The following is a 26,656-nucleotide window of genomic DNA, read 5'->3' on the forward strand; positions in this document are numbered from 1 at the left end:
TACTTTGTTATAATAGGTAGGTTAATGAAGGTTGATATATCTCTATTAGGTAATGAATTTGCCTGCAATAATAGAAACCTATACAAAATAAGGGTTTCCTTTCATTTAAAAAGTCTAAAGATAAGCAGCAGTCCCAGGGTGAGTAATGATTACAAACTGTACCCTTATGGTCACAAAATGACCACTGCAGCTCCAGCCATCAGGTCTCTCAAGAAGGAAGGATGGAAGAAGAGGTAAGAGTTTTCCAGAAAACCCTAGCAGGTTTCTGCTTACCTCTAATTGGCTAGAACTATATCATGTGACCACTAGTAGTAAAGCAAGCTATGAAATGTTCAGTTTTACCTAGGCACATCGCTACCCTAAACAAAATATGGATTACATTATTTTCCGTGTGTTTTAAAAATTATAATTCCTAAAAAGCATATAGCAAGCATTCATTTAACTCATTTGTGAGGGAACCAGCTGGATTGGAAAACTGGTTCAAGGAGCATTGGAGGAAATGAGTACAGGTGCTGAAAAAACAGTGTTAGAATAAGATTGCTAGATTTGGGTATAAAACTGGTGAATGTCCTTGTGAGAATGTAGGAATAACTGACTCAGTTTCTCCTGCTTATGTGGACTCTAACATGCTTCTAACACAAGATGTGTGGGAGTTTTCCGCTTACCCTCTATTTTGCCAGAATTTGTGAAAGAACAACCATACCCCCATTAACTCCTTAGGAATTCTGACATAGGGTTTGAAAACAGTTGCAGTTACTTGCTTAGGAATCATCTCTGCTTAGTGTAACTGTAGTTGCAGCCCTGGTCCTGTGACCACTGTATCAGATGGGGATGAGGGGCAGGGGCAGTGGGAATTGAGGTGATATTGGAAAGAAAGAAAAAATTATAGTTGTTATACCAGTATACCACTCAGCTATACCAGTTCTCCAAGCTTATAGCCTAATTCCATCAACCTTACTTTCCTAACTTTAGCCTCTGTTAGGACTTTATGAACCGGTTTTGGTTTTACAATACTAGGTAGGGGAAGTGTTTCCCCACCAGACATAACATCCATTTCCATAAAACATTCAAGTAAAGGAGATACATCTTTTTAACTTAAAGCTTGTTTATTACCATTCCAGTTTATATAATCCTGTCAACCCTTACCTTTTCATATTCTCCCAATCTAGTAGCCCTAGTTGGGGCTTTCTTCGCCAGTGGATCATAGGACTCCTATGTCAAGGAGTTTCAGGGATTTATCTTCACCACCCCCGAAGGTTTTACCCACTTGTGTACAGAGGCTCTGAGCCCCCAGCCAGAGGGTAGGCAAAAGGACACTTGTGCTTTATCAATTTTGCCTTGATTAATCTCCCTAGGCAATTTCAGATCAGATTTCTCATTGTAATCTTTGCCTTCTGACTTTAAATTTCTCCAACGTGGGGCAAATTGAGGGACCAAGAGGGGCTCCCTTAGACCTACCTTATTTTTCAGTAGTGTTTTAAAATCTTTGTTTTAGTCTCATTAATTTCATTTTATTCATGCCATTTCTTAATAACCACCCTGCTGAGAGGAGTCCTGTGACTCTCCACCTTGTTTTCCTTTTTTGTATCACCCCATCAGTGATTTTTTACTCACCTTGTTAATGATCCCTTAAAAATTTTCCTGGAAGGAGTCCTTTGACTATCCTCCCTGCCTTTTGCCATTCTTTTGTTAATTAATGTTTTTATTAGTGTCTGTAAGACCTAATGAAGCTGAGGAAGGAAACCTGATATGGCTTCCTGAATTTTGTGGTTTTGCAGCAGTAAGGTTATGTGAGGGCTTCCACCCTAAAGGACTCCCTTAAGCACAGCACTTACCAATTTCCTGAGAAAAACATCTTAAGCAATTCTTAAAAGACCTGGGAAGCAGGCATATTTGCTGAATGAGTGCCCCAGTCATTTTAAAGCCAGTCTCATATGGCATGCACATCAGTTGCTTTGTCTGGGATGTTCCACTTAGCATTTATAGAGGGAGTTGGGTAGTCCCCCTTCTCAGGGGAGCCTTTTATCTAGTCCACCAGCCTGGCTGTTTGCTCGGGAATAACCACCTTTGTCTGGATCATGTATAGCCATGTGATTGTTCCATTGTGAGCCATGCATTCTGCATCCACCAAAACTTTTTCTCCATTTTGCAGCATTATACAGAAGCTTATGCATGTAGCCATAATAGGTTTGTTGCCTCGTGTCCACAGCAAGTCAATATGCACAGACACTGGGTTGCAGTAGAGAAAGAGGTTTATTTGTAGGGCCACTAAATGACAAGACATGAGGAAACCTCAAATCTGACTCCCTAAGGGATTTGGGGGGTTAGGGTGTTTAAAGGTTTTGAAGTGGGCCAAAGTGTAGATATCATTCATTGGTTGAGTGCAGGGTGAAGTCATGGGACAGGTTGAAGAAGAAGCTGTATTCTCATGCTGATTCTGTTCCTCTCTGGGGGTCTTCAAACTGGTTAGCATCAGCTGTTCTGCTGGAATTTGACATCTGAAAAACATCCTAAGCAATTCTTAAAAGCCTTATGATTCTAAGGTCAGAAATTTTATCTATAGGAAAGTAGGGATGCAAATTTTTGGTGTCCACTACTACATGACTTTCGGTTACAAGGAAGTAGGTCTAAGTTCAGCTTCATTAATGCTTAATTATAACTATCTTTCTGCCCAGAATTCTTGTTAACCCTGTGAGGACAGCTTCATATACCCTAAATTCAGAATCTGTCTTAGTAATGGCTTTTCAGGAAGTTGATACCAATGTAACTGCCCAGCGGGTTCACCTTGCCCTCTGCCTAGACAAAGCTGATTTATCAAGATGGGAATTGCAATGAAGAAAGAGTCATTCATGCAGAGCTGGCTGTGTATGAGACTAGAGTTCTATTATTACTCAAATCAGTTTCCCCACATTCGGGGATCAGAGTTTAAAAGATAATTTGGCAGGTAGGGGCTTGGGAAGTGGGGAGTGCTGATTGGTCAGGTTGGAGATGGAATCACGGGGGGTTGAAGTGAGATTTTCTTGTTGTCTTCTATTCGTGGGTGGGATGGCAGAACTGGTTGAGTCAGATTATGGGACTGGGTGGCGTCAGCTGATCCACTGACTGCAGGGTCTGCAAAATATCTCAGCCACTGATCTTAGTACTGTTATCCCCAGGAGCAATTTGGGGAGGTTCAAACTCTTGGAGCCAGAAGCTGCATGACCCCTAAACCATCATTTCTAATCTTGTAGCTAATTTGTTAGTCCTGCAAAGGCAGACTGGTCCCCAGACAAGAAGGGAGTCTTTTCGGGAAAGGGCTATTATCAGTTTTGTTTCAGAGTCAAACCATAAACTGAATTCCTTGCCAAGGTTAGTTCCAGCCTACGTCCAGGAGTGAGCAAGGACAGCTCAAAGGTTAAAAGCAAGATGGAGTCAGTCAAGTCTGATCTCTTTCACTGTCATAATTTCCTCAGTTACAGTTTTTGCAAAGGTGGTTTCAGTCCTTCCCTTTGGGTTTAACAGCACCTTATTCTTAAGGTGTGGGCTATGAAGTTGGGAAAGGGCCGTCAGTCACTCTGGCTGCTTTCTCTTAAATGGGCGTAGTGGGGGAAGGTGTTGACCCCAAAGTGAGAGGAGTGGAACTGCTTTGCAGCTGTCTGAGTGTATTCACGCAGGCGAGGCTGAGGTTCCAAGGCTTCATGACAAAGGTGTTAGTATTCTCATCTATGGTTTTAGTAAAGCATTTAAGTGGACATTTAAATACTGAGTTCTAGGATAAGGAGTGCAAATTCCAGTTAAGCATTAGTTTGGGGCATTGTGGCTCACCAAATCTAAATTGCAGAGGAAAAAAAGTAAAATAAAAACTCAAAAACAACAATAACAGGCGTACTATAGTTTTTGAAACACAATGTTTCTCTCCTAGTCCTTATTTTTATTAAAAACAAATCATGATAGGACTGATTTGTTTGCAAAATAAACTTTACTTTATTATACTTGGCCTGATTTCTTCCACAGAGCAGAGCAAGAATAATTATTTCTCACATAGCCTTTGTAAATTGGCTTTGATGGAATTCAGTTCCATAAGGAACCTCAGTTAAGACTTTTTTAAAGCCAAGCCCAGCCATGGGTTTATACCCTCAGATAGCTATGAGTTGGGCAAATTCCTCTTCTCTTGAGGTCCCAAGATAACTTGGGGCTCCTGGGCCTGTCAGAAAGTGACATTCTTTACTTACCACAGGTCAGGAACCCTGTACAGGTACTGTGTAGACAAGGTGTGAGGTCACTCTTCCCAAGGGGCTTTTATTGGCTGTATAAGTCAAGTTCGATTCCTTAAAGGTAAGCATGCCATTCCAGTCAAAACCTTGGTAAAATAACCAGTTTCTCCAATTGTGTCCTGTGAGAAAAGAAAACATTCTTATTGCACTTATGTAAATAACTATATCACCATAAGTTAAAAATAGAAATAGTTTCCAAATTCTGGAGAAACCAGGTAGAGAGAAACAAATGTGCTTCAAATTTTGTTTACAAGAATATACTTTACTGAGTTGTTAAAAGCTGTAAATAGTGCAAAAGAAAGTTTTCTTTTTTTTTTTTTTTTGAGACAGAGTCTCACTCTATTGCCCAGGCTGGAGTGCAGTGGCGCGATCTCAGCTCACTACAACCTCTGCCCCCTGGGTTCAAGCAATTCTCCTGCCTCCCTAGTAGTTGGAATTACAGGTGTGCGCTACCATGCCTGGCTAATTTTTGAACCCTTAGTAGAGATGGGGTTTTTGCCATGTTGGCCAGGCTGGTCTCGAATGCCTGGCCTCAAGTGATCCACCTGCCTCAGCCTCCCAAAGTGCTGGGATTACAGGTGTGAGCCACTACATTTGGCTTTGAAAAAATGAGAAGGATCAGCAACATTTTAAGCAAAAAAAGTAAAGAAAAAGATTACTTCAGTTTTCTGTTCGGTCCATTCAGTTAACTCCTGTTCTGCTTGATATTCATGAACGTTTTAGCTATCCCTGGGAGTCCTGAAAGTTTTTTTTTATTCTAGTGTGACAATCTCCAGCATTATTAGAAACTTGCATTCAGGAGAACCTGTCAAAGTTTTATAGCTAATTATAAAACCATCTTCTAAAGAGGATCAAAACAAGATAATTGTCTGTGGATGAAAAAACATTTTAGGGCAGCCACAGTCAAAGACACAATTGACAAGGAAATTTGTTACCTTTGTGGCACACAATAATTTAACATAACAATTATATTATTGGTAACATATAGTGAGGCATATTAGAATTATAGAAATCTCATACAATTTTGTAACACATACTAATAACATATTTATATGAATGTAACCCAAAGAGAATTAAATACCATTTTATATTTGACAGTGTTTCCTTTGTTGAAAATACTGGATATCAGACGGGCACAGTGGCTCACACCTATAATCCCAGCACTTTGGGAGGTCGAGGCAGGCAGATCACTTGAGGCCGGGAGTTTGAGACCAGGCTGGCCAACATGGTGAAACCTCGTCTCTACCAAAAAAATACAAAAATTAGCTGGGTGTGGTGGTGTACACCTATAATCCCAGCTACTTGGGAAGCTGAGGCATGAGAATTGCTTGAACTCATGAGGCAGAGGTTGCGGTGAGCCAAGATTGTGTCACTGCACTCCAGCCTGGGCAACAGAGCAAGACCTTGTCTCAAAAAAGTAACACTGGATATTCACAAAGTAGAATCCCAGGTCACCATAAGTCATTCATTTAACCAAAATGATAACTCACAAATTTTAAAACAGGAAAAACCTTTACTCTGGTAGAGAGGAGACTCAGCTTTCCAAACAACAAGATCCAGTGAAGATAGCATGTTGCCAACTGAATTTGTCTTTTCTCTCCACATCGCCCCCTCTGCCGCCTTTTTTGTAGTTTACTTAAAAGGCAAATGAAAACCTTTCATTATCTTTTAATATTACATAAAAATTCTTTTCAAAAGAGAAAACCAAATTTAATGTTTGCATTAATGCATCTTTAAAATGCTAAAGCTAGGTGGTTTTTTGTTGTTTTTTTGTTTTTTTTTTTGAGATGAAGTCTTGCTCTGTCACCCAGGCTGGACACGATCTCAGCTCACTGCAACCTCCGCCTACCAGGTTCAAGCAACTCTTTTGTCTCAGCCTCCTGAGTAGCTGGCACTACAGGTGCCCACCACCACACCCAGCTAATTTTTAGTAGAGATGGTGTTTCACCATATTGGTCAGGCTAGTCTCAAACTCCTGACCTCAGGTGATCCACCTGCCTCAGCTTCCCAAAGTGCTGGGATTACAGGTGTGAGCCACCATGCCCAGCCTAAATTTGGTTTAATAACATTTTACAAATCTGTTCAGTTTTAATTAGTTTGACCATAAGATAAGATTCTTAAAAACCTTTTATAACCCTTTACAATATTTTTTTTTGTTAAAGAGCAGAACAGTGTTTTAAGAAAACTCTGTTGCACTTTTATTCCAATGTTCAATTTATGGAAAAACAGAATAATACCTCTTTAGCCAATATGTTTGCACACATTAATTTTTTATAAACCTTTCACAACTCGTTTAAACCTTTAAATTTTTCCTTCCTCACTTAACACAATCCTTTAACCCTCTAAACTTAGGTGAGAAATTCATATTCCCATGCCTTAAAATCTTTTACCAAAAGTACATTCTGCTTTCCTTACACACCTTGTGTGTAGAACTGTTTCTTCAGTAGTCTCAAATACATGTTACGCTGTTAACTCTTAGCAACTTTTACTTTCAGTGAAAAACCTGGTTAGTAAGCAATTGTAATTATGTACCAGGTGTGGAGCCTAGAACAGACACCAGTCAGAAGTGCAGATAAGGTCTGATTTTCCAGCATAGCCAGGGGACTTGGCTAACTCCACATGTCCCCAGGCCTTACCTAGCTGTAAAGCAGGCAGGTTGTAAAGTCATAGTGGCAGTTTATGAAATATTTAGGGGACCTAATAACCTTTAAATTGTACAACATTTCTTGCATAAATTCCCTTTCATGAATCCTTTCATGACTTAGACCATCTATGACATGCTTGGACTTTCTGACTTGTCCTAACCACCCCTCTCTTTAAACAACCAGTCTTTTTACTTTAGGACAAGAATTTACCATACAAGATTCTTTTATATAAAATATTTTCTTTATGGGGGCTAATTTCACATGTCCCCAGACCTTACCTAGAATGTAATGGCTCCAAGGTAGATACATTGAAGAATTTTCAAAAGTTAAAGAAGCAGTTTATGACCTTAGAGCATTTAGCAAACCTAATATTTGACCTAATTTAGATGAAATGTCTAAATTTGGAACATATTTTTATTTACCAGTAATCTTAAAAACTGTTTATTACCAAAAAGATTACTAAAGTTATATGAACTAAACTAGTTCATTAGTTTTAGTTTTTCTGACAAAATATCTGATTTAAGTGCTTATTTTTCTTTAAGCTAGTTAATTAGAGCTCTTTTATATAAACATCACACACAACACATACACAGACAGAATATCCAGTAGTTATAACATTTTTCATTTGCCAGTTTCTTAAGTTGGATTACTGGCTTCAGGGCAGAGCCCTTCAAGAAACAAAGCTAGGAAAGCATGCAGTTACTAGGGCCTAAAAAGCAGGCACAGCTGGAAAGCAAAAACATTCTCAAAATTAAGGGTCTCATTTTTATATTGCATCCTGGATTTTCAAAAGGGAAATGCCGTTGGAGAAGATGGTGCAATGCTTTTACCATGCATTTAATTGCCTGGTAACCCAAACCCAGTCAGCCCATTTTATTTTGTTTTTGTTTCTGTTTTTTGGGGATGGAATCTTGCCCTGTCACCCAGGCTAGATTGCAGTGATGTGGCCTTGGCTCATTGCAACCTCCACCTCCCGGCTATCAGCCCATTTTGTAATTAGCCCATCCCCCATGGGAGTCTCATCTCTCAGTAGAGGGTGGGGATTTTTCCTCCTTACCTTTCAGGTGGCCAAGAGCATACTTTGATTAAAGCATGCAGTGAGCCAAGTATCCCTCTGTAACTGTCATTAGCCATCCCTTAAAGTACATTTTGTACCTAATTTTTGCACACCAAGGCTAAAAGCTCTCCCATAATGCAGAGTAATTTCTGATACCCCCAAAACTTGAAAAAAAAAAAAAAAAAAAAGAATGTCAGGTAACATAATGTAAAGCTGAACAGAGCCTTAGATTTTGAGAGTGATCTATCCACTTTCAACTCCTGGGGTTCCATGAGGAAAACAGGTTTTTGTTTTTTTTCAAAATGGAAGCTGTTAGAAATTATCTTAAGTTCTCTCATGTGGGCATCAGGAGGGCAAAGTAGAGAAATAATTCAGTTGACTGAGAAGAAAAACAAAAACTTTTTCTCAAAACCAATATCCAAGAAGGAAAAAAAAAAACATCAAGGCCTTTTAAAATATGTATAGCTTGGATATCCATTTTTAATTAAGTTGATTTTAACCATAGAGCTCTTTTTTAAATTTTTTTTAATAATCTCTTATTATCAGACTCTAGCCAAGACAATCAATATTTCTGGCTTTTGAACTTTGCCACAGGTAACTTCCCATGTGAAATTAATAAGTTTTAGCTAAGGTTACAACTTAACCATGGACCCGTAAGGTGTTTCAAAGAGATGGTAAGCAGCTTCTTTTTACAAGATTTAGAATCTTCCCAAGGGCAGTTTGGAGAAAGAAAAAATTCAAGACAGGAAATCAGAAGCTAGCCATTGGGGTGGGGGTGGGACCCTCAAAAAGTGGGAAAGTTAAATAATAAACCAGAAAGGAATCACTTCCAAAGCCAAGAATTCAACCTGGGCTGCCACTGTCAAAAGACAAAAAGCCTTGTCTACTGAGTTACAACATTCAGCAGGTTCTATTGCTCTTCCCAGAAGGTGCTTAGAGGAGCCAATTTCAAGCTTGCAAAGGCTTTTAATTGCTCAAGATAATTTTTGACTTTTGTCAGCAGTTCCTTCAGAGATCCCCACCATATACAGAAACACACAAAGACAAGACAGACAGAAGGGCTTCCAAATCAAGATCCCTAACCAATAATTCCAGAGTACCCCTTCCAAACTATCCTCCTATTCTTTGCCTGAGAAATCTCCCCTAAATCTTCTGGATTGAGGAGAAGTCTTCCTAACTAAGACTCTTCCTACTAATTAGAGAGAGCCAACTGAGACCCCAAAGGAGCCGAACCAAGACAGACACTCCGTGTTGGAGCTGCAGACACATACCGCACCATGGAGCTATGGAACCATTTGGGAGAAGGAAGGAGCTGTGGCAGCACCTAGGATACTCACTGAACCAGACACCCCAGAATGGGGCTACAGACAGACACCCTGTGATAGGGCAACAGTTATTGGACATCTGCCCAGGATTGTTTCTCCATTGCAATTAAATTCATGCACATTGGGTCGGCAGTGCCCTGTCGGTAGAGACGGTGTCAGAGTCAGCCGCCAATCCAAGAGAACTAGGCAGCCACCTGGGCTGGCCTCTGGATCCATTGCCAGAGGGGTGCTACCAAACCACAGGCAGGTAGCCACAAGAGCAATCCTGGACAAGCCTCCAAATTTGTAACCACCCAACAGGTTCACCTTGTCCTCTGCCTAGACAGAGCCAATTTATCAAGACAGGGGAACTGCAGTGGAGAAAGAGTAATTCACACACAGCTGGCTGTGTGGGAGACTGGAGTTTTATTATTACTCAAATCCCTCTCCCCCAGCATTCAGGGATCAGTTTTTAAAGAGAATTTGGCAGGTAGGGGCTTGGGAAGTGGGGAGTGTTGATTGGTCAGGTTGGAGATGGAATCATGGGGGTTAAAGTGAGGTTTTCTTTCTGTCTTCTGTTCCTGGGTGGGATGGCAGAATTGGTTGAGTCAGAATATGGATCTGGGTGGTGTCAACTGATCCATTGAGTGCAGAGTCTGCAAAATATCTCAACCACTGATTTTAGGTTTTACAATAGTGATGTTATCCCCAGGAGCAATTTGGGGGGGTTCAGACTCTTGGAGCCAGAAGCTGTATGACTCCTAAACCATCATTTCTAATCTTGTAGCTAATTTGTTAGTCCTTCAAAGGCAGACTGGTCCCCAGGCAAGAAGGGAGTCTTTCCGAGAAAGGGCTGTTACCAGTTTCAGAGTCAAACCGTAAACTGAATTCCTTCCCAAGGTTATTTTGACCTACACCCAGGAATGAACAAGAACAGCCCAAAGGTTTGATACAAGATGGAGTCAATTAGGTCTGATCTCTTTCACTGTCATAATTTCCTCAGTTATAATTTTTGCAAAGGTGGTTTCACCAATCTACAAAGTGAATTCCTTTGGCAGGTTCTATACCCTTGTAGGGATCTAGGGAAAAGTTCCCCAGGTTGTTTTGTGATTATGACTGATGGGCTATAAATCGATTTTCTCACAGCTCACTCCGTGGGTTTTATTAATTAGCTAAGCAGCTCAGAGAACTCTGGGGAAGACACTTACTGGTTAATTGTAAAGGCTGTTAAAAAGGTTACAGATGAAGCGATGCATAGGGCAAGGTATGAGGGAAAGGGCTTAGAGCTTCCATACCTACTCCAGGAACAACACCCTCCAGGATAGGTATTAGCTATCCTGAAACTCTCCAAAGCCAGTCCATTTGGGTTTTTATGGAAGTCTCATTACATAGGAGTGATTGATTAAATCATTGGCACTGATGATCAAACCAACCTTCAGCCCCTCTCCCCTCCTGAGAGGTTGGAAGTAGGGCAGAAATCTCAACCCTGTCATCCTACTTTGGTCTCTCTGCTGACCAACCCCATCCTGAAGCTGCTACCTATGGATGCCAGTCATAGTTGAACTCATTAGCATATAAAAAGACTATCACTTTCAAATTCTAAAAATTTTAAAAATTGTATGCCAGGAAATATATATTTCACAGTATTACAGTCTTACAAGATAATGAAACCATGATCTTTGGGATTGTCTTTTATGCCAGACAAATCATCTGTATCTATACTGGACAAAAATCTACAAGTTACAATGTAATTTCACAGATTCTAGGCATTAATATAAATATGTCAAGCAAAAAAATACATTCTCCTAGGATGTACATTGGCAAACTTTTTCTCTAAAGAGCTGAATGATAAATATTGTAGACTTTGTGGACCACAAAGTCTTTGTTTTATATTCCTTTTTGTTTTGGTTTTTATAGCCCTTTAAAAATGTAAAAACTATTTTTACCTCAGGGGTTGTATATACAAAATAGTCCAAGGGCTGGATTTTCACAAAGCAGTATGGTAGCCACTACCCCATGTGGCTGTCTAAATTGCTTCAGTGAAATTAAGTGCTAGTGGTCACATGTAACTAGTGGCCACCAATTTGGATAGTACAGCTATAGGACATTTCCATCATTGCAGAAGTTCTTTTGGACAGTGCTGCCCTAAAGTATTAAGTAATCCTTGATTGGGCCTGCTAGAGAATAGTGTGATATTGAGGCTGGGCACGGTGACTCACACCTGTAATCCCAACACTTTGGGAGGTCAAGGCAGGTGGATCACTTGAGGTCAGGAGTTTGAGACCAGCCTGGCCAATATGGTGAAACCCCGTCTCTACTAAAAATACAAAAATTAGCCAGGCATGGTGGTGGGCGCCTGTAATCCCAACCACTTGGGAGGCTGAGGCAGGAGAATCACTTGAACCTGAGAGGCGAAGGTTGCCATGAGCCAAGATCCTGCCATCGCACCCCAGCCTGGGCAACAAGAACGAAACTTTGTCTCCAAAAAAAAGAAAACATACTATGACATTGAAAGAACATGCTGCCATGTTTTTACCTTATTTTCAGGATCTTTGTAATTTTTGTTCATTGCTTCCCCTTCTATATAACATCTGGAGATTATTCTTGATATCACACCCACACAGTAGCATCTTTGTATTTGGGTGATGGTAAGATGTATTAGTAGCTAGTGAGGGTAGAGAATTATCCTCAGGAAATTTCATAAGAAATCTTATATTGCATTTTAAATAGCCAGGTGAGATTTTTGCTTATTTTTTGTTTTTATCTGTTCTTATTGGCTCTTCTAAAACTAGGAAACCAACCTCAGAAAAAAAAAAAAAAATCAAGAAAATTATCTCTACGTATTTCGCCTGTAGTGTCTGTACATCTAGATGAATTCCTCTTTCTTCAGAATTCCCAAAATCTGCTAAAATTTCTGGCTTTCCAGGAATTGACCTTAATACAGAACAGAAGGCTGAGGTCCTGCACCACAGGATAGGCACCAGGCCAGTTTCCTGAGCATGAGTTCAACACATGAACTACCATTCTTGTTCTTTAATAGTGGCCATTCTATACCTTATTAAATAAAATTCTTATGTAATTCCAGATATGGCCTGGGTTGCACAATCAGTTTGTCTGATTCTCTTCTGGTAAAAAGGGGGCCAAATTCTTAATGATCTTATGCAAGCAGCTGCATATCATGAAAAGTGAAGAGAGCCAGTGAAAGTATTTTTAATTCCTGAATTTTGAGTGTCAGGGAAAACAAGATAACATTTTGAAAGTGTTTTCTTTCCATTTGTAAAAGCATAGCTTGCTAAGTGGAAGGTTAAAAACTAATGAAAAGGGGCTTCTTCCTATACCTGAGAGAAAATAGAACATTGTAAAAAATCAACTATATTTCATATAATTAGAGTTAGATTTCTTCCATTAATTCATTCAGTCATTACATTGTGTTCCACTAGATGTTGGGTTATCTGCTTTACAAAGGGTCCCAGAAATCTCGACTGAGTCCTTTTGTGTAGTCTAGCTCGTTGCTTAAGGGATGTCGCTTGTACTCCAAAGGTTGTGTCCATGAGTCAGTTTCTTGAAGTATCAGTAGTCAAGAGTGTCTGGCATAGATAGTCTCTTCTGCAAGACTCTGGGACTGTCATCCTCTGTTGTAGACCCACTTTCTATGCTGTAGTCAGTAGCAGAGATATAGCACAAGGAAGAGAGGAAGGAAGAAACCGCTTGTTAATGACAAGACTGGATAACCATGGTCAGTTTATACAGTAACCAACAAAATCAGGATGGAGAAGAGTTAAAATCTATTGAGGTACAGTACATAACTGTTTAAGATTAGAGCAGTGTTTATCTGAAAGCTAAGAACATATGGTGGGCATTGACAAGGCGCTAAGGCCTTCCATTCTATCTTGTAAAGTGTGTAGTCTCTAAAAAAAAAAAAAAAGTTATGTTTTTCTCTGTACAAAAGTATCCAGAGAAGACCGTGCTTCCTCTTTGATTTGACAGAAACTAATCATGTTGAGCTATTTAAGAAACACAGAATACTCCAAAGAAATTAGTTTTAACATCCTTCTTGTTATAAGGTGATAAAAACAAATCTTTGTGATTTCCCAGGGACCTTTGGGAACCTCCAGAGATAGTTTAGATGTAAAAACAGAGTTGCATACTACTTAGCAATAGAAAAGGATAAATTACTGGCTGATGCATGCAACAATGTGGATTAATCTCAAAACTGTTAGGCTGCATGGAAGAGCCTTACTAAAAGAGTATATATACTGTTGTAATTCTGCTGTTGTCACGTTATAGACAAGGGTAAACTAATTGTGTAGTTACGGTGAAAAAAAATCAGAGTAATTTGGAGAAAACAACTGGAAGAAGACATTAAACACAGACTGGGTATTAGATTAAGAAACTGTTTTGCCGGGTGCAGTAATGACATTGTGGTTATATTAAAAAGAGCATGTGTATGTATGTGGTAAAATTATATACTCGGTAGTTAAGCATGGTGGTGTGCACCTGTGGTGCCAGCTACTTGGAAAGCTGAGGTGTGAAGATGGTTTGAGGCCAGCATTCTGAGGCTTCAGTGCACTGTGTTCACACCTATGAATGCACACCACCTAGACACCATAGTGAGACCCATCTCTAAACAAAAGTGAAAAATTCTGTGTCTGTTTCACTTGGAAATTAATCACATATTGCAAAGAGTAACCATTAATTAATATCAGTCTAACCAAAGTCTTGAAGTTAATTAATGATCTTGGAAGTTATGCTTATACTGACAACTGAGCAACATCCAACTTCTGGTATCAAAAAGTTTGGCTGGGCGCAGTGGCTCACACCCGTAATCCCAGCACTTTGGGAGGCCGAGGCGGGCAGATCACTTGAGATCAGGAGTTCGAGACCAGCCTGGCCAACATGGTGAAACCTCATCTCTACTAAAAATACAAAAATTAGCCAGGCATGGTGGCGTCTGCCCATAGTCTCAGCTACTCTGGAGGCTGAGGCAGGATAATTTCTTGAACCCAGGAGTTGGAGGTTGCAGTGAGCCGAGACCGTGCCACTGCACTCCAGCTTGGGCAACAGAATGAGACTTTGTCTCAAAAAAAAAAAAAAAAAAAGCCAGGCATGGTGGCACATGCCTGTAATCCCAGCTACTTGGGAGGATGGGGCTGGAGAATCACTTGAACCCAGGAGGTGGAGATTGCAGTGAGCCGAGATCGCGCCACTGCACTCCAGCCTGGGTGACAGAGTGAGACTCCATCTCAAAAAAAAAAAAGTTTGTTACTATTATAATTTAGTTGAACATATAATTTTATATAATCTTTTTTTTTTTTTTTTTTTTAATAGAGACAGGGTCTCACCATGTTGCCCAGACTGGTCTTGAACTCCTAGGCTCAAGCAATCCTTCTGCCTTAGCCTCCCAAAGTGCTGGGATTACAGATGTGAGCCACCACACTGGGCCAAATTTTATATTTTTCATAATTATAAATATATATGAGTAATGTTAGCTTACCTAATCAGTAAGCCAGTAAAGCATAGGAAGTTTAATCTCTGTAAGAAAAACATTTAAAAAAAAAAAAAAACGTGTAGGCCGAGTGACGTGACTCACGCCTGTAATCCTAGCACTTTGGGAGGCTAAGTGGGTGGATCATTTGAGGTCGGGAGTTCAAGACCAGCCTGACCAACATGGTGAAACCCCATCTCTACTAAAAGTACAAAAAAATTAGCCAGGCGTGGTGGCAGGTGCCTGTAATCTCAGCTACTTGGGAGGCTGAGGCAGGAGAATCACTTTAACCCAGGAGGCAGAGGTTGCAGTGAGCTGAAATCATGCCACTTCACTCCAGCCTAAGTGACAAAGCGAGATTCTATCCCCCCCCAAAAAGTATAGATTTATTATATTCTACACTGGTAAAATCAGGGAAAGGACATCTATTTTTAAATTAGTATTAAAATAATCAAATAATACTGATTTGCCTGAGAATTATTTTGATTACACAAATTTGAATTCTTAACAGTGTTTCTGACCTATTGGTTTCTGTGAGTTTTGGAGTTTTTCTATTTATTGTTATTTTTTAAGAGATGGTGATCTCACAGTGTGTTATTAGCTGGACTCAGAACTCCTGGGCTCAAATGATCCTGCCTCACCCTCCCAAGCAGCTGGGAATACAGGCATGTATCACTACACCCAGCCTGGGTTTGTTTTTTTGTCCTTAAAAGGCTAACATGTTTAAAGTATTAGATGTTTAGTTTCATTATGTTTTAAGAATTCTAGAAATATAGAGTTAAGGAAGTTCTTGTAATTGTCTGTCAAGCAACTAGAATAGAGATTGTTTGAGAAACTTTATAATCTAATGTATTAATAGCCCTGGAGATATTTCTCATTCATACCATGAAAAATAAGGCTTTTCTTATAGTCACAAATGCACAAGAACTTTCAGCTTCAACAGTCTTAATCACAGGTAAAACTAATTGAGAAACACATAACTGGTCCAGATTTCAAAAAGGCAGTTCTTTCATTGGTCCTGAAACGTGATCTTGCACTAACAAAAACACAGAAAAGACTAAAACCAGATTTTCTTGGGGTGTCTCATCTGATAGAAAATAGATCCCTATTGTCTACCAGACAGATCACCATATGGTCAGACCATAAAATCAGATTCCTAGCCAAGATCAGTTATCAGCCATGCATAGACCAGATTCATGTATACAGATGGTGCAGTTGAAACTGGCCTAGTGATTTGTATCCACTCATCTCTGGGCCAGTGTGGACAGGGACATGTGGCTAAGAATCATCAAATGAAAACACATTATCAGAAGAAAAGGAGACAACAGAGAAACAGCAGAAGTAACATTATCTGGCTGCTTGGTATTCTCTTGATATACTCTGGGAGCCAAAATGAGACATGCCTGGGTTTAAGGAGCTGATGAAGTGCCCTTCTGGGGCCACTCAGTTTAGTAGCTCAAGCAGATGAGAGTCCCTTTGGGCATCTGAGTGGGTACTACTCTACTGCCAAAGTGTAAAAATTTTTTTGAAGTTATGTAAGCATGACTTTCAGACAGGTAACTCATGAATGAGGGACCAGCAGGAATGTAGAAATGGTTCAGAGAGCACTTGACGTTTTCAAATTTATTTTTTAAATTGACAGTTAAAATTGTATTTATTATATATCCATGATGTTTTGAAGTACATAGCAATGTGGAATGGTTAAAGCTAGCTAATTAACATGCCTCACATAGATGTCATTTTTGTGGTGAGGACACATATCTATTCTGTTAGTATTTTTCATGACCACAATATATTGTCATTAACTATAGTCACCATGCTGCACAATAGTTCTCTTCAATTTGTTCTTCCTATCTAACTGTAATCTTGTGTCCTTTGACCAACATCTCCAGAATCCCTTCCCCAAACTGTGCCAGCCTTGGATAACCACCATTCTTCTCTCTGTTTCTAGGAGACCAACTTCTTTAGATTCCACATACATCATTTGTCTTTCCATGCCTGGCTTATTTCACTTAACCTCATGTTTTTGGGTTTATCTATGATGTTGCAAATACCATGATTTCCTTTTTTTTTTTTTAATGGCTGATAAGCATTCCATTGTTTATATTTACCATATTTTGGTATTTGCAAAAGGGTCCTGGAATCAATCCCCTGCAGACACCAAAGGATGACTATATATAACATTTTCTCTTTTATTATTTTATTTATTTATTTATTTATTTATTTATTGAGACAGGGCCTCACTCTGTCGCCCAGGCTGGAGTGCAGTGATGTGGTCATAGTTAACTGCGGCCTGAAATTCCTGGGCTCAAGCAGTTCCCCCACCTCAGCTTCCTGAGTAGATGGGACCACAGGCGAGTTTACCATCATGCCTACCTACTTTTTAAATTGGTTGTAGAGATGAGGTATCCTTATGTTGCTCGGCCTGTTCTCAAACTCCTGAGCTCAAACTCCTGGCCTCCCAAAGTGCTAGGATTACAGGCATGAGCCACTGCACCCAGCCAATAATTTTTTTCATATACAGTAGTCCCCCTTATCCGCTGGGGATACGTTCCAAGACCCCCAGTAGATAACTAAAACCTTGGATGGTACTGAGTCCTATATATACAACGTTTTTTTCTATATGTAGATACCCATGATAAAGATTAAATTATACATTAGGCACAATAAAGGATTAACAACAATTACTAATAATAGAAAAATAATAACAATATACTCTAATAAAAGTTATTTTCTTATTAAGTGGAGAAATTTCATCTTTGCATTTAAAGGAAGCAATTTGTTGCTTCTCTTTGGCATGTCCAAATTGCCAACATTACTACTCTTGTATTTTGGGATAATTATTAAGTAAAATAAGGGCTACTTGAAGACGGCCACCTAGATACTGCTACAGTCGATCTGATAACCAAGGCAGCTACTATCTGTTGGGCAGGTAGTATATACAGCATGGATATACCAGGCAGAGGAATGATTCCAATACTGGATAGCGGAAGATTTCACCTCACTGCTTAGAAGGCACAATTTAAAATTTTTATGAATTGCTTATTTCTGGAGTTTTCTATTTAATATTTTCATAACATGCTTGACCAAGGGTAACTGAAACCACACATAAGGGGGGACTCTCTACTGTACCTGTTCCCATTTGTATATCTTCTTTTGATAACTGTGTCTATTCAAATCTTTTGCTCATTTTTTAATTGGATTGTTGTCTTGCTATTGTTGTTTTGAGTTCCTTTTATATTTTTGGATATTAACCTCTTATGTGTATAGTTTGCAAATATTTTCTCTCATTCTGTAGGTAATCTCTGTTGATTGGCTTCTTGCTTATCCTGAAGCTTTTATTTGATGTAATTCTGTTAGTCTATTTTTGTTTTTGTAGCCTCTGCTTTTGAGGTTGTATTTTAAAAAATCGTTGTCCAGACCAATGTCATGAAGCTTTTCCTCTATATTTTCATCTAGTAGTTTCATAGTTTGGAGTCTTAACCTTTAAGTCTTTAATCCATCTTTAGTTGATTATTGTATATGATGTGAGATAAGGATCTAATATCATTCTTTTGCATGTGGTCGTATACTTTTCCCAATGTATTTATTGAAGAGATTGTCCTGGGATAACATTCCATTTATTTGTATCTTCAATTTCTTTTGTCAGTGTTTTTGTTTTCCGTGTAAAGATTTTTGAACTTGTTGGTTAAATTTATTCCTAAGTAGTTCACTGTTAGTTTAGAAACACTACTGATTTTTGTGTTGATTTTGTATTCTGCAACTTTATTGAATTTATTAATTCTGGGGTTTGTTTTGGTGGACTGTTAAGGGTTTCCTATATAGTAAGATCATGTCATCTGGGAACAGTTTAACTTTTCTCTTTCTAGTGTGGATGTCTTATATTTCTCTTGCCTAATTGCTCTAAAACTTTGAATATGATGTTGAAAGAGCAGGCTTCTTTGTCGTGTTCCATATCTTACAAGAAGAGCCTTAAATTTTTCCTCATTGAGTATGTTATGAGTTTCTGATTTATCATACGTGGCATTTATTGTGTTGAAGTGTTGGGATTTTGTTTTTTTTTTTTTATCATGAAAGGGCATGGGATTTTATCAAATGCTTTTTCGGCATCCATTGAAATGATCATATGGCTTTTGTTTTTCATTCTGTTAATGTATCCTGTTTTTTCATTTGCATTTGTATTCAGCCATCCTTGCATTCCTTGGATGAATCCTACTGGATTATAGCGAATGATCTTTTTAGTGTGTTATTGAATTCTCTTTGCTATTACAGTAGTCTCTTGTCATTTGTGGGTGATTGGTTCCAGGATCTCTCACGGATATGAAAATCTGCAGCTATTCAAGTCCCTGGTATAAAATGGTGTAGTGTTTGCGTATAATCTATGTATATTTTCCTATATACTTAAATTATCTCGAGATGATTTGACCTCCTTGACCTACTTATAATGCCTTACACAATGTAAATACGATGTAAATAGTTATATTGTATTCTTTAGGGAATAATGGCAGGAAAAAAGTCTGTACATGTCCAGGACAAATGTAATTTTTTTTCTGAGTATTTTCAATCTGTGGTTGGTTGAATCCATGGATGCAGAAACCACAGATAGAGAAGGCCAACTATATTTTGTTGAGGGTTTTTGTATCTGTGTTCATCAGGGATATTGGCCTGTAGTTTTCTTTTTTTGTTTTATCCTCATCTGGTTTTGGTACCAGGGTAATGCTGGCCTCAAAAATGAATTTGGAAGTATTTCCTCCTCTTCAGTTTTTTGGAAGAGTTTGAGAAGAATTGATATTAGTTCTTCTTTAAATGTTTGGTAGAATTCAGCAGTGAAGCAAGCCATCAGTTCCTGGGATTTTCTTTGATAGGAGACTTCTTATTACTGATTTAGTCTCACTCATCATGCTGAATTGACCCCTTTATTATTTTATAATGACTTTGTTTCTTCTAATAGTTTTTGACTTACAGTTTATTTTATCTGATATAAGTGTAGCTATGCCTGCTTTCTTTTGGTTTTCCATTCACATGAAATACCTTTTCCCATCTCTTCACCTTTGGTCTGTGTGTGACCCTACTGGTGAACTGAGTCTCTTGCAGGCAGCATATACTTGGATCTTTTTTTTTTTTTTTTGGTCACTTTTCTGATCTGTTTACATTCAAGGTTGTTATTGGAATACAATTGCTTGGTTAGGTAGAGATTGGCTAATATCTTACAGAGCAACAACATTGTAACCTTTTGGGTTATTTTTCTAGCAGACTGAGACAGTTGGCATCTCTACTGGACAGAAATCTTCATTTGAATGCATAGCTTCACAGTCTAGACCCTAACCAATAATGAATAATGTGTTAGGCAAAGGTGTATTGCCTAGAGAATTAAATAATCTTTGAGTAGGCCTAAGAGAGTACTCCCTTATATTTGAAAAGCCATTCTTTTCCCTTATTTAGAAGTATTTGATAATTTTATTTAACTTTATTCGAACTGCTAAAATGAAACTCCCTTCCCCCCTTTTTGGCCATTCTTTCCCTCTTAAACAGTGTTAACCACATCATTGATAACTAGGCTGGATGTCAGCCTGTGTTCCTAAACCTCCTAATTCCTGTGCTGACATGTTCTTGTTAGACATTTATTGATTAGTTCAGGGTTTCTCAGCAGTGGCACTGATGACATTTTGAGCAGATCGTTGTTGTGGGGGCCGTACTGTGCATTGTAGGATATTTGGTAGCTTTTCTGGCCTCTACCCTCTAGTTACCAGGAGCATCCTCTTGGTTGTGACAACCAGCAATGTCTCTTGGCATTGTCAGATGCCCCCAGGAAGGGCAAAATCTCACCTAGTTGAGAACCATAGTTAAATGACCAAGGCCAGTCCCCACTCTTAATATAATACATTTACAATCTAATAGAGCTGTGATAAATGCTATAGTTTAAATAATAAGATACTGTTATGTATAGAAAGCAGAGATTAGTACACTTTGGATTTCTTAGGTACTTTTGGATTAGAGTGGAAGGAAGAAAAGTTTAAACTAGGTTATAGAAATAAGCACATTAAAGTCTAGACTACAGAGACTTTGAATATTGTTCTCAGAATCTTGAACATTAATCCTACACGATGAAGAGCTTTAGAAAGTTTTTGAGCAAGGAAGTGAAATTGGTATGTTTTCAGAACTTTGGTACTGTAACAGAGGAGTGGAGTGTGGTAAGACTGACAGTAGGAAGAAGAGTTTAGAATTAGTTGCCATGTTCACAAGACTCAGCGCCTATGTCACTGAAAGGGAACTTGGGCCAAGGATGGAGTGGAAGAGAGCTGTGAGCTCTGATTCAGAACTGTTAAGTTTGAGGCACATGTGGGATAACCAGGTGGAAGTGCTCAGGGAGTAGTCTTGCAGCCTAAAAAAATCTTAATAGTTGCTTCTTCTTTGAGAAAACATCAAATGGTGGATGACGCCAGTGTAGCTAGGGCTGGTGAGGGGGAAGGGGGTGCAGGAGTGTGACCCAGAGCCCCTGGGGGTCCTGGGTTGAGGAACTGCAGAGGCTTCGGCATTGGCATCTGGGGCCAGGGCCGCAGCCAAGAACAAGAAGTATATGCCCATTACCAAGCTGGGCCACCTGGTCAAGAACATGAAGATCAAGTCCCTGGAGGAAATCTATCTCTTCTTCCTGCCCATCAAGGAGTCTAAGATCATTGACTTTTAACTGGGGGCTCTCTCAAGGATGAGGTTTTGAAGATTATGCCAGTGCAGAAGCACACCTGCACCGGCCAGCGCATCAGGTTCAAGGCATTTGTTGCCTTCAGGGACTAGAACGGCCACGTCTAGTGTGGGTGTTAAGTGTTCCAAGGAGATGCCATCCGAGGGGCCATCGTCCTGGCCAAGCTTTCCATTGTTCCCGTGCACAGAGATTACTGGGGGAACGAGATCGGCAAGCCCCACACCATCCTTTGCAAGGTGACAGGCCACTGCAGCTGTGTGCTGGTGCGCCTCATCCCTGTGCCCAGGGGCACTGATGTCATCTCGGCCCCAGTACCCAAGAAGCTGCTGCTAATGGCTGGTATTGATTGCTACACCTCAGCCAGGAGCTGCACTGCCACCCTGGGCAACTTTGCCAAGACCACCTTTGATGCCATCTCCAAGACCTACAGCTGCCTGTCCCCTGACCTCTGGAAGAAGACTGTGTTCACCAAGTCTCCCTATGAGGAATTCACTGACCACCTCGTCAAGACCCACACCAGAGTCTCCATGCAAAGGACCCAGGCTGCAGCTGTGGCTGCAACATAGGGGTTTTATACAAGAAAAATAAAGTGAATTATGCCTGTTAAGAAATGTTAGAGGTTAGAGGTGGAGATTTGGAGTTATTACCAGAACAGTAAAATTTAGGATTGTAGCTTGAAGAGTCTGTGAAAGTATAGTTGAGGGAGAGGACCAGGAGAGAATTTTGGGAAATTTAAGGAGCAATAGAGAAAGAAAGCAAAAAAAAAAAAAAAAAAAAAAACTGGGGGCGCTAGTCAAAGGTAGGAAGTATCTCAGAAGAGTTGAGAGGAAAGAACTTGTCATGGGGAAGTTGGTCATGCTACATACAGCCCAAGCAGAATGAATACAAAGGAGGAGACTTTGGGCTTGGCATTAGTCATCATTGTTGGTATTCAAGAAAGTGGTTTTGGTTTGAATGGGGGCAGATCCAGAAGGCAAGGGATTGCCAGTGAAATGGGGCTCGGGCTACTTTTTTCAAAAAGTGTGAAGCCAGGCCTAGTGGCTTACACCTGTATTCATAGCACTTTGGGAGACTGAGGCAGGAGGATTGCTTGAGGCCAGGAGTTTGAGGCTGCACTGAGCTGTGATCACACTTCTGCACTCTAACCTGGGCAGCAGAGCAAAACCCTGTCTCTAAAATAAAAGTGTGAAGATGAAAGGACAGAAATGGAGTAGTTCCACGCATCAGCAGTGGATTTGAAGGAAGCTTTCTGTAGGATGTGGGAAATCCAAGCATGTTTGTAGGCAGAGGGGCAGCAGTGGGTAAACAGAGAAGTGATGAAGCCTGAGATAAGGCAGAATGCAAAGACATGACTTTGAAAAAGCAAGAGGGAGAAGGAAGTCATGAAGGTAGAATTTTTAGATGAAATGGAGGAGAAGTCAAAGGGATTCACACATATTGAATTCTGGGCTCTGATCAAATATACTTTTTATTAAGAATGAGAAGAATGACAACAGACATGAGATTTGAGAACTTGAAGAGGTTCTTTGGATAAGAGTGAAGAAAAACTCAGGAGAGCTGAAAGTTTTTGAAGCTGTCAAATTATGGAGATTTATAGATGTAGTGGGGATAGCATCTAGAGTAGACACAGTATGGCAGCTGATCCTGTCTCTAGGAGTACACTCAGAATGACCATGCAGGGAAGTCCTTTCCTATGGGGCAGATAAGCACCCTTCTAGGAATAAACTTCATAGACATTTTAGAGATGAGGTTAAAGAAAAAGATGGAACAGACAGCAAATGTTGAAATTATATTGGGGAAAAATGGCTAAGAAAGGCATTATTAATTTGATAGCAATCTTACTAATACAGATGGCTAGAGACCTAAAATAGACCTGTTATAGACTAACAGATTAATGATTAAAAGTTTGTTTTTTTCTGAGGCTTTTGTGGTACTTCTAATTCATGTTTATGCTGTAGGACTCATGTTAATGTCTGAAAGTCATATTCTCCTTTTCTCTTAGAGATAATACAGAACACCTCTTATGAAAGAGTCTCCAAAAAAAAAAAAAATAGCATACTAAAGTGTGCATCCAGTGTTGAGAACTACTGGTCTGAACCATTTTAGAAATCCCTCTTTAATATTTTAAGAGTTTCCTTGCCTGTGTAGTTTCTCTTTTCCCAGTGACTTGTGGTTGACTTGAACATCTTACATTGTGCCATGGTGGAGTGATGTTCCTCGCAGCTGGCAAGTATGTCATACCTACCCCCATGGTAGCTGGTCTTGGGCTGCTGTGGTTTTTAACCATTGTGTCTGCCTTGAATTTGTTTTTCGCTCTGTTTGTCCATTGTCATTTGCTGTTGTATGCTCTTCAGGTAGCACCCAGTGCTGCTCCTTCTACACTTAGAGTCAGCTGCTTCTGAGAATATGCAGCCTGGGTGAAGCTGGCCGAGCCCCTTTAGTGTATGCCAGTACTAAAAAGTACAAGATGCTGAATAGCGGTGTGAAGAAACATTTCCCCAGGTCAAACCTGCATACTCTTGAGCCCCTGCTTTGGTCGTTTCTGGTTTTAGCTGTGTTTTGAATGGTAGAAGTTGCCAGGAACTCCCCTCTGGATTTGTGAAATGTTATGATAGAGTTGAGAAAAACTGAGTTTATAAAAGGTAGAATAATACAAATTCCATGTGCCATATAAAATAAAGTTAACTTATATATCATGGATATCATGCCCCTCCCCGTTTTTTTTTTAAAGCCTGAGTAAAGTAAAACAGAATAAGAACATTGTAGGATGGGGGAGATATTTTTAACTAACATTAAAAATGTCCAGATACCAAGTACAGCCAATTCAAATGGTGGGTATTTGGACTGCATTATCTTTCTTATGCGTGTAAGTAGTGGCCAAACATCTCAAACTTAATAATGCTGTATACTTTATTGTTCACTTCTGAACTCGAATATAATAATCCGTTGTTGCTACTCAGTACTTCAGAAGAATACGTTGTTAATGAAATCTGAATCTTAGGGGATAATTGTTTTGGGGACACCAAAAAAAAAATGGGTTTGTGCATGTGAAGCAGTCATAAGCATTTTGCACAGCTCTTTCCCAAAACTATGCAGTTCATCTTGTGATACTAGTTTTAGTTATATGAGGAATACTGTCAGACAACTCTGTCTGTGGTGAGCCTTTCTCTGCCAGTCTTGCCAGTGCTTCCACACTTCCAGCACAGGAGACCCAGGAGCTCTCCTCTGGCCCTCTGTGATGCTTTCAGAGGATCTGACTCTTACTTAATTTTGTAACCCAAACAATATCTGAACATATTCCCCTGAATATCACTTTCTGTGAAAGGATTGTTTTATATGCTATGAGAAATCAGTGGATTTGTTGGTAAATAATACCTAAGATTGAGAATTTTCTAGTACGAAATTTCTGTGAGTTCAAATATATAATATTGACTTAAGTTGATTAAAATGTCGAGAGTTTTGTGATTGTCATTTAAAAAATGACAAAAAATTAAGGTTGTTCACTGGTCTTTCTGCAGTTACTTATCTGTCTCAACATCCAGTTTAATTTTACGTTTTATTTTGGTTGTATAGTATGGAGAACATTTGAAGTCATACAATTAGTTATAGATTTAACATTTTCAAGCAGCTATTCTTGCATAATAATATTCAATTAAACTAATCCAGAAAAGTAACAGAGAGGTAATAGAAAATGTTTGTTTTGTGGATGAATTACTCAATATTTCATAACTGCTGACATTCCTTCTCTCAAATGTCAGATAAGAAACAAGCAAAACTTAAAATTAGGGCCAAAACTATCAGTGACACATCATAGCATGTTATGCATCCACTTGAAAATTTTTTTATTAAAAGTAGAAGGTGGGAAGTGTACCAAAATAATATATACACATGGTTTAAAACAGAAAATCAAGTAGTACTAAAAGATTTATGTGTACAGCAGTCCCTTGCTTCTAACCCTCCCTAACTTCCTAGAGGCAACTATTTTTTACTGTTTTTAGCTGTTTGTTCTGATGGTTACCTAAAGAATTATAAATAATAAGCAGTTGACCCTTGAACAACATGAGCTTGAACTGCACTGGTCTGCTTATATGCAGATTTTTTTCCACCTCTGAAATAGCAAGACCAATCGCCCCTCCTCCTCAACTTATTCAAAGTGAAGGTAAGGATGAAGGCCTTCATGAAGATCCACTTCCACTTAATGAATAGTAAACACATTTTCTCTTCCTTATGAATTTCTTAATAATATTTTCTTTTCTCTAGCTTACTTATTATGAATACAGTATATAATACATTCAACATACAAAATTATATTAATTGACTGTTTCTGTTATTGGCGAGGCCTCTAATCAACAGTAAGCTATTTGTAGTTAATTTTGAGGGAGTCAAAAAATTATACGTGGATTTTCAATTGTGTTGGGGGAGTGTCGGTACCCCTTATCTGTATTGTTCGGGGGTCAACTATACTGCTGGGTTTTCTTTGTTTGTTTTTTATTTTGAGACAAAGTCTCACTCTGTTACCCCAGGCTGGAGTTCAGTTGCGTGATCTCAGCTCACTGCAACCTCTGCCTCCCAGGTTCAAGTGATTCTCCTGCCTCAGCCTCCCGAGTAGCTGGGACTACAGGTGTGTGCCACCATGCCCGACTAATTTTTGTATTTTTAGTAGAGATGGGGTTTCACCATGTTGGCCAGGCTGGTCTTGAACTCCTGACCTCAAACAATCTGCCTGCCTTGGCCTCCCAAAGTGAGGGGATTATGGGTGTGAGCCACTGTGCGAGCCACTGTGCCCAGCCTGTACTGCTTTTTTTTAAATCAATTGTAGACATTATTCACTTTCTTTAAGATAAATGAGACAAAAACTATCCCAGTTTTTCCAATATAGTTATGTTTTTTAGTTACCCAGTGCAGAGCCAAGTACTGTACTACATTTATGGGGTTTTTTTGGTACAACTTTTAATTTTTTCCTGAATTTACTTTTTTCTTTTTTCTTTCTTTCTTTTTTTTTTTTTTTTTTTTTTTTGAGATAGGGTCTTGCTTTGTGCCCAGGCTAGAGTGCAGTGGCACCATCTCGGGTCACTGCAGCCTCTACCCAGGCTCAGGCAGTCCTCCCACCTCAGCTTCCTGAGTAGCTGCTACTACAGACATGCACCACCATGCTCAGCTAATTTTTTAACTTTTTGTATTGCCCAGGCTGGCCTCAAACTCCTGAGCT

The 26,656-nt window shown here is 39.4% G+C and overlaps 1 protein-coding gene across 2 annotated transcripts in view; it reads left to right on the forward strand.

Annotated features, from left to right (window-relative positions):
* N4BP1 (NEDD4 binding protein 1) overlaps positions 1-26,656 on the forward strand; it is a 71,264-nt gene that overhangs the window by 10,163 nt on the left and 34,445 nt on the right. The gene's annotated exons all lie outside the window — the stretch shown is intronic.

Source organism: Symphalangus syndactylus, chromosome 11 (assembly GCF_028878055.3).
Source record: "Symphalangus syndactylus isolate Jambi chromosome 11, NHGRI_mSymSyn1-v2.1_pri, whole genome shotgun sequence".
In the NCBI taxonomy this organism is placed as follows: domain Eukaryota; kingdom Metazoa; phylum Chordata; class Mammalia; order Primates; family Hylobatidae; genus Symphalangus; species Symphalangus syndactylus.